Here is a 7,368-nt window from a genome sequence, read left to right as displayed (position 1 = left end):
CTATAATTTGTATAGCATTTAGAGAAGAGCCTCGCTATATTTTGTAGTGCGCTATTTAAAATATTGAGGATCGAAGGGAAGTGAGTGGATCGGCCGCCGGCATGCTCGCCGCCGTGCCATCCGTGTCCCTCCAACGATGCCTTGTATCGCCCACGTCCAGGTCCTCCAGATCCTAATTATGCTATGGCATCTGATTTTGCACATATTACGTACCAAAGTTGATTTTGTACACTGTTGTTGCTGAGATCGCTACCCTTATTCTTAGTTTTTGCAGGTAGAAAAATTAAGGGAAATCAAAGTCAGAAGAACAGAAGATTCTATGCACTGTGTCTACAAGAAGTAAAAGCTGCCTATTCCTCGTCGGCCTCCACCGTAGGTGAATGTGGTTCCTCCCGCTGCCCAGTGATGTTCTGGTGGGCTGTAGTTAGTTGAGTTTGATCCGCTTGGTCTCACCGTCGATTTCGCATCTACGCGTACCTCCGCTGAATTTCGTGTAACTCGCGGGCGGTCCGGGCGAATTCTCTCCTTCTCGCGCCACACCAATGGAGATTTATGTTTTTTTTTGCTTCCTCTGCAGAGAACTCGCGCTTCGACTCGGGTCGGCAAGGTGCCGCTGGAGGGGCTGGAGCAGCGCGGCAGCCTGGCGGATGATGCGGGCCTGGACGGCGGCTATGGCGGCGGCAGGTTCGGTGTGCACGACGATGAGGCTTACCAGTTGTCTCCTGTGGGGGAAGAGGTGCGGCTCTTGCCGACTTTGTATCCGGCTTCCCTGTTGTTGCTATAGATTGTGTGCTGATGCACTGCTGCATGCTTCGGAAAGTCCTGATTGTGTGCTGGTGCTTGCTACTGTTCGAAAGCTGTGAAATTAGGTGCATTGCATGTTTCACACAATCCTGACTGTGTTTGTTGCTGCTTGCCACTGTTGAATGAGTCATGACTCATGAGTGGCTACTCTTTTCTGCAGTAGGATGATAGCTCCGTCCTTTTTAAGTACATTTGATTTTTGCCTTCTGTTTTTGTTTTTGCAAGGAGGGATCGCGGGCTTTGGATGCAATAGATCAAAGAGCGATGGGGATGCAAGGAGAAGCTGTTGTGGGTTCAAGGGGCTGCGAGGATGCCCACCATGAAGGTGCTCAACATCAAGGCACGCCATGTCCGGGATGATGTAGGTGATTTCGGCCAATTCCCTGTTGGCGTCGACATCTTCTATGGTGGGCCCCATAGGGGCTGACTGCCGTCTGCTCATCATAGTGGCGGCGGCCATGGTGTCTCTTCCATGGCGTCGGCGGGGCCTTCCCCTGCCAAGCGCAACGGCTCCTTGGCTGGATCACGGGGATACACATCGACCGGCCTCCCAACCGGTGTGACCAACTTCTCTTCACGCACCCCGGTGATGCTTCCTCACAGCTTGACACTGGCGCCCCCACAATCCGTCGGCCTCTCCTCGCCTTCACGCGTCAATCGCCCATGCCGCGCAGCCGCTGTACCATGTGCTTCCCCGTGCGAACCAGCGCCAATAACCACGGGCATCGAGGATAGTAGATTCGTCGTCTTTTGGGACGGCCACCACCACCAAGGACCGGCGTGACCACTTCCAGACAGGGGGTCGGGTTTCTCACACTTCCTCTATGAAGGTGCTTGCCCTGTCTGCAATGACCCTATTCCGAGTGTCTGCAATGTGGAAGATGTTGGTTTTAAAGGCTAGCAGGGGCAGCCAGTGGTGGAGTAATCAGTGGTTTATTAGGTCATGGAGCCCAAGACCGGATGCAGCAGAAGAAGCAGCGTCGTTGTCGTGCACTAAGCAGGTCAACAGAGTCTGTGAGGCGGAAGATCCATAGCATACAGGTGACTCAGTAGGTGCTCATTTTATCTTTCTGCTTATGTTCCAGTTTTATTGTTCTTTTCCGCATTAGAGTAGAATGAATATTTGTATTAACATCTCTTCTTGTAGTTGTAAATCATGTGCATCAGTTGGGGTAAGCTTCTCAAATGCCTAGCACCAATTAGGCTTCTAAAACTGAAGCATAGACAAAATTCAGTTAAGCATCCAAGTTTCTTTTTAAGCGGTACACTATATTGCTAACCGAGGGAACTTCTATTTGTGTTGCTTGTTTTTTCTAGCACTTGATTGTGTTTGCAGTTTTTCAACCATCCATCGTTGAAGCTATAGGAGCCTGGTACCAATCATACTACTTGAAGAACCTAAGAAAGTTGTTTATTCTGTCTCCACTAGAAACCGGAAATGAGAACACCATCTCTACATAACTGAACCAAGTGACTGAAAATTTATGTTATATGATACAACCTCACGAGAGAATTATTTCTGTACACGTAGAACATAGTTACATGTATGCCTTCAAAGTTATTAGTTATTTTAAAAGAGAGTTTTGAAATGTATAAATGAGCTTGGCTTTCAACCTGGCAAGGTCTAGAATTTCTTAGTTTTGTTAAGTCATACACCATTTTAGTTACCATATGTATAATTGTGGATACCTGATACTCTAAATGCCCATTCGGCAAGGTTGATTTGCAAGGGCTGTGTCGGTGTCAAAACCGGCGGATCTCGGGTAGGGGGTCCCGAACTGTGCGTCTAGGCGGATGGTAACAGGAGACAAGGGACACGATGTTTTACCCAGGTTCGGGCCCTCTTGATGGAGGTAAAACCCTACGTCCTGCTTGATTGATATTGATATTGTGGATGTTTACAAGAGTGGATCTACCACTAGATCAAGGAGGCTAAACCCTAGAAGTTAGTCTATGGTATGATTGTAATGGTTGTTGTTGTTGCTGTGTCCTACGGACTAGAGCCATCCGGTTTATATAGACACCGGAGAGGGCTAGGGTTACATAGAGTCGGTTATAATGGTAGGAGATCTACGTATCCGTATCGCCAAGCTTGCCTTCCACGCCAAGGAAAGTCCCATCCGGACACGGGATGAAGTCTTCAATCTTGTATCTTCATAGTCTTGGAGTCCGGTCGATGATGATAGTCCGGCCGATGATAGTTCGGCCGATGATGGTAGTCCGGCTATCTGGACACCCCCTAATCCGGGACTCCCTCAGGCTGTGTGGAGCGAACCCTGTTCCTCTAAACCAAGGGGTCCTTATGGCCCTTTTCCTGCAACTGGCACGCAACATAGCCGATGAGATATCCCTGAAGCTTCAAGGGATACAAAGGTTTATAAAATGTTTACACATAGTATTTGGTTCATATCTCCATTGTTTCATGTTCGATTGACTGCTGCGGTTCTCTTAAATAGTTTGAATCATTTAGCATTTCGGGAAAGTAGTTGTATATCTGACATCTGTTTGATAATTGATATCAAGGTGAAGGATAGATGCCGGGCTCTAGATTATGTACATACATATCAAGATCACTTGTTTTTAAAGTTGGAGAAATATGGCTTCCCTATTTTATTGTCCATTAATCAACATTTCGAAATGCTTCTATTAATGCAACAAAGGTTGGATTCAGTTTAGTAGTTTCTCATCTCCTGATGTGTATAACAGTTGTTTTGCAAACAAATATTTTATGGTATAATTTTTGTCTACATATCCAGGATGTTATTACTCAACCCACATGATTGGGAGTTATAGAGGGACTTTATGCCGCACATTCCTCAGGTACTACAGGCTTACCGGGCTAAGAATGAACACTGCTATATTGAGCAAATCTTCATGGATATATTATGTTGTTCTATCCTTTAGCTAGCGCTTGTTCTCTCTGCTTGCTCCAGAATTGTTACATATAACTTCAATTTGCATGAACTAATTTATATCTTACAGAGCTTTCAACTCCATATCATTCATGCAAGCTAAGCAGGTGTATCCTGGTCTTATGGGGTTTCCACCCACGATCATTAGCTGAGATACATTCTGCTATGCAGTACAATTTTGGGTATAAGCTAAATAACCTTAATTTGATGCATGTAACTGAAAGATGTGCTACATGCATGCTCATAATCGATTAATGGTATAATTAATCTTTCTTGAACTCATCAGTTTCGTTTAGGTAGTAAGCAACCTACACCTCTGTAGCCTGGAGTTCAGAAGTTGGCATGGTTTTAGTTGAGAATAATGTAGCATTATATTATTAGTTTAGACTTTGAGCAACCTGACAGCAAGATGTGAATAGCAGATCAATAGCGTACACCTTTGTGGTTATTGCCCTATCTCATGACAGAGAGAGAAGTAAATAAATCAAAGTTGTGAACAACAGATGAGGTTTAATTATGTCCACTCCGTGCTTATTAGCATATCTCATCGTGTCAAACTGAATATAACAAGTACCTACGAATTAGAGAGCAAAAATAGTAGAAACACGTAAAATGTTATTCACTATTTATGTTCATATAGGCTATGCCATAAATTTTAGATATTGGTTTACTTAATTATTTACTAACTCGCAAAATTTGCAGTACATGCAGTAAAATGCAGGAACAATGGGAAAATAAAATATTAACAGAGGTTGCGGTTGGAGAACCTCAGAATCATGCTCTTCTCTGAAATCCAGTTAGCTGGAGTAATCCCCCTTTGGAAACATTGATAGAAACTCAATATTATCCAAGGAACTTTCATTCCATTGGCTCTCTCTGTCCCCTCAAGTAAGCAGGTCATACATTAGGATGCTCAAGTTACAGTGACTTGATGTAGGCAAGTAACTTTCACACATTTTCTCTTCCAACCATCCCAACCCCGCCGAGCTCCTGATGTTAGGCCCGGGCGTGGGTGCCGTGAGAACCTGACCGTGCCTCACGCGAGAGACTTCCCCGCATTCGCGTGCCGCCACCAGAGCAGCAAGGCGCACAAAGGATGGGCGACATCGGGCTTGCGCCGTGCACAAGGTGTGCAGGAGAGGAGGCATGGTTCAAGGCCGTCTCTTGTCTCTTCTGCCACGTGTATATGTATATTACCAGCTTGCGCCTCACTGACCAGCTTGCGCCTCACTGGCCTCGGAGAGCGATTTCTGTTTTATTTTCTTCTATTGATCATGCCTACCATGCGTACACTTATTTTTACATCGATCATGCTTACTATTCGTACAACTGTTTTTTCAGTGCTTTTATTGGAGGGAGTTGGTATTATCCAGATCATAGTTTTCCTGGATTGTCTGAGACTAGTGCCTCAAAGCAAGGTCGCAGCTAACAAGGTTATTTGTATACTATTCTGCTACCAGTGTTGGGTCATTCATAGTCACGCACCCCAACCACATGACCGATGTTGCATCTTTGTTGCGCGGCTGAAGCCCTTCAATGCAGGGAGGAGGCGGTGTTCCTTAGCAGCACTCCATCTTATTACCTCGTCATTCATTTCTTAAATTTTTTTCATCAAGTTTGGATTGCTTGATGAAAAAAAATAAGAAATGAATGACGAGGTAAGTATGGTACAAGTGCCTTTTGTTTTTCCACGGTGGAGCAAGGAGTTACAAAGTCTATATGCGAAACCATAGAAATAATTTCTTATTGATATCTCTTCTTTGTTCATGTATTCATTTACTCATAGTTTTGTTTTCAGTTTCTTGTAACAAGGTCGGAGATGATGGAGAGGAATGGTCCTGAAGGCGAAAGTTGTGCTTGTCGATTATGTGTTGTCCAGACCTTGTGCCGGCAGTGAGAACTGCAGTGATGTGCCTCCACATCTGTCATCCATCTATTAATTTCTTGGTAGTCAGTAATGTTGTGACACTATCTTTTTTGCACCCTTGTGATTTCTGTGATGTGATGTGATGCTACTTCACAACTTTGCAAAGGAATGAATTATATCACTGATATTTATTTGTTACCATCAGTTCCTTGATTATTGAATGTCCTTATGCTTAAACACCAGCATGATGATTTTTGGGGCAGAAAAAAATTTACCAGATGTCATGCCATTGGACAATATTACAGTCTAAAGAAGTAGTTCTAGAAACTCATACTTGCATTGTAGTCATAGCAACGCACGGGCATCTAACTAATAACACTTTGTTTTGGTATTTATTCTGTCGGATCTCCACACACTTCATGGATGAGGGCATGCTTTTGTGTAGGTGAGCTTAATTGGTTCATTTGAATTTTGTTCAATGGCATGCCCTCATGGGATTTAACTAAGAACACTTCATGGTTGCCACAGGCTTATTTTTGAATTGTTGAGTTGGTAGGCTGGCGTCCATAGTTTATTTCCGCCTCACCTCACACCATCATTCCTCCCCGCTGGTTTTTCTCCCTCCCAGCAAAACTGAATTGATTCCCTCGACCCTGTACCCATCCATCGACCAAAAGACCTCGTCATCCATGCTCAAGAGGAACATCGAGCTGGACGAATGCCTTAACAAGGATAAGCTCAAGGAGTTCTGGATGGAGACAATTGGCCACATCTTTGATTCGTAGTTTTTTTGCGGGAATCTTTAACTCCACATTGTTGGGAGAAGTTATGTTTGCATCACCATTTTGGACTAAATCAATCGAATCTACTAAAAATAAATTCGTTTGGGTGTGTGACATTAACAGGCGTGACTGTGAAAAATATAGAAGCTATAATATTTGTTGTATTGATGTGACCCTTGTGTAGGGTATATATAGAGTACATGATAGAGGGATAGGCTTGGAGTACAAGGCAAGGTTGTGTAAACCTATTTTATCTCTAAATACATATTTATCTCTAACTCTCAAATATTATCTCTAACATTCCCCCTAGTGAAGCGAACGATTACGACTGAACCTGAAGTCTTGCACATCTGTAGTCTTCTCCGCTGCACTATCATCAACTGCGTCTCTGATGGCTGATGGGTCGGCACCTAGGGCGGTGACTGCGTCCCCTTCTGGTGCCTTTCTTGTCTTCTCCTCTATTCCCTCCCGCAGTCACAACGGGAGTGTCGTGAACGCAAGTGACGAGGCGGACGCTGTTGACTGAAACTGTTGTCGATGAGTAGCTGTAGACGTAGCCATGTATGTCAATGTCGATGTAGCCGATCATGATGTAGCCGTGGTCGAGGTAGTCGTGGTCGATGATGTAGTCGTCGTGGATGATGAAGCCGCACAAAGCCGGAGGCGCAAACAAATGCGCTATATTGTAGATGACGGAGCTGCAGTCGTGGACGATGCACCTTGTGGATGTCAGAGGGTGCCGTCGACGATGAGTCCACCAGTTTTGCCAAGACCGGAGGAAGCCCATCTAGCACACATTGGTTTTGCCAGAACCATGTGGCCGTGTAGGGTCGTCACTATAGTGACGCCGTGTCGATGTAGTCATGCCGTCAAGGATGACGCGGTCGATGCCGTCATCATGACGCGGTCATTGCCGTCGTCGAGGTCGCGTCTTGCAGAAAAGTTTGTCAGAGGGCGCTAGGTGTCCATCTTGTGGACGAGGTGGCGGCGGTTTGTTGACGAT

General features: G+C 45.0%; 1 long non-coding RNA gene across 1 annotated transcript; it reads left to right on the top strand.

Moving 5' to 3' along the window:
* The first annotated feature begins 3,072 nt into the window (after positions 1–3,072).
* Positions 3,073–4,867, top strand: LOC119282081. The gene is made up of 3 exons (XR_005138626.1): positions 3,073–3,177; positions 3,561–3,624; positions 4,419–4,867. It is a non-coding gene; the product is annotated as an uncharacterized LOC119282081 (long non-coding RNA).
* The last annotated feature ends 2,501 nt before the right edge of the window (positions 4,868–7,368 follow it).

Source organism: Triticum dicoccoides, chromosome 3B (assembly GCF_002162155.2).
Source record: "Triticum dicoccoides isolate Atlit2015 ecotype Zavitan chromosome 3B, WEW_v2.0, whole genome shotgun sequence".
NCBI lineage: Eukaryota > Viridiplantae > Streptophyta > Magnoliopsida > Poales > Poaceae > Triticum > Triticum dicoccoides.
This window is presented reverse-complemented; position numbering and strand designations above follow the sequence as displayed.